This window comes from Cetorhinus maximus, unplaced genomic scaffold, assembly GCF_964194155.1.
Source record: "Cetorhinus maximus unplaced genomic scaffold, sCetMax3.hap1.1 HAP1_SCAFFOLD_1310, whole genome shotgun sequence".
Taxonomy (NCBI): domain Eukaryota; kingdom Metazoa; phylum Chordata; class Chondrichthyes; order Lamniformes; family Cetorhinidae; genus Cetorhinus; species Cetorhinus maximus.
In genome coordinates, this window is record NW_027597251.1 from 27,873 (window position 1) to 29,614 (window position 1,742).

Genomic DNA, 1,742 nt, shown 5'->3' on the forward strand with positions numbered 1-1,742 from the left:
GATGTAACTGAGTAACCCTGTGATATAACTGAGTGACACTGATTTAACTGAGTGACACTGTGATGTAACTGAGTGACACTGTGATAAATCTGAGTGACACTGTGATAAATCTGAGTGACAGTGTGATGTAACTGGGTGACATTGCAGTATAACTGAGTGACACTGTGATAAATCTGAGTGACACTGTGGTATAACTGGGTGACACTGGTATAACTGAGTGACACTGTGGTATAACTGAGTGACAATGTGATGTAACTGGGTGACACTGTGATAAATCTGAGTAACACTGTGATATAACTGAGTGATTAATCAGGATGATGCTGTCATAAATCTGAGAGGCACTGTGGTAAATGATTGAGACTGTGATGTAACTGAGTAACCCTGTGATATAACTGAGTGACACTGTGATATAACTGAGTGACACTGTGATGTAACTGGGTGACACTGTGATATAACTGAGTGACACTGTGATGTAACTGAGTAACCCTGTCATATAACTGAGTGACACTGTGATATAACTGAGTGACACTGTGATGTAACTGAGTGACACGGCGGTATAACAGGGTGACACTGTGATTAATCTGGGTGACACTGAGGTATAACTGAGTGACACTGTGGTATAACTGAGTGACACAGTGTTAAATCTGAGTGGTACTGTGATATAACTGAGTGATACTGTGATATAACTGATTGACACTGTGATGTATCTGAGTGACACTGTGATATAACTGAGTGACACTGTGATGTAACTGAGTGACACGGCAGTATAACAGGGTGACACTGAGATTAATCTGGCTGACACTGAGGTATAACTGAGTGACACTGTGGTATAACTGAGTGACACTGTGGTATAACTGAGTGACACAGTGTTAAATCTGAGTGGTACTGTGATATAACTGAGTGATACTGTGATATAACTGAGTGACACTGTGATAAATCTGAGTGACACTGTGATGTAACTGAGTGACACTGTGATGTAACTGAGTGACACTGTGATGTAACTGGGTGACAATGATAAATCTGAGTGACACTGTGGTAAAACTGAGTGACACTATGGTATAACTGAATGACACTGTGGTATAACTGAGTGACACTGTGGTATAAGTGAATGACACTGTGAAGTAACTGAGTGACACTGTGATGTAACTGTGGTGACACTGTGATATAACTGAGTGACACTGTGCTGTAACTGGGTGACACTGTGTTAAGTCTGAGTGATACTGTGATAAATCTGAGTGACAGTGTGATATAACTGAGTGACACTGTGGTATAACTGAGTGACACTGTGATGTAACTGAGTGACACTGTGATATAACTGAGTGACACTGTGATGTAACTGAGTGACACTGTGATGTTACTGGGTGACACTGTGGTATAACTGAGTGACACTGTGGTCTAACTGAATGACACTGTGGTATAACTGAATGACACAGTGATGTAAATGAGTGACACTGTGATGTAACTGAGTGACACTGTGGTATAACTGAGTGACACTGTGATGTAACTGAGTGACACTGTGATGTAACTTAGTGACACTGTGATTAATCTGAGTGACACGGTGAAAAATCTGAGTGAAACTGTGGTATAATTGAGTGACACTGTGGTATAACTGAGTGACCCTGGGATGTAACTGAGTGACCCTGGGATGTAACTGAGTGACACTGGGATGTAACTTAGTGACACTGGGATGTAACTGAGTGACACTGGGATGTAACTGAGTCACACTGTGATATAACTGAGTG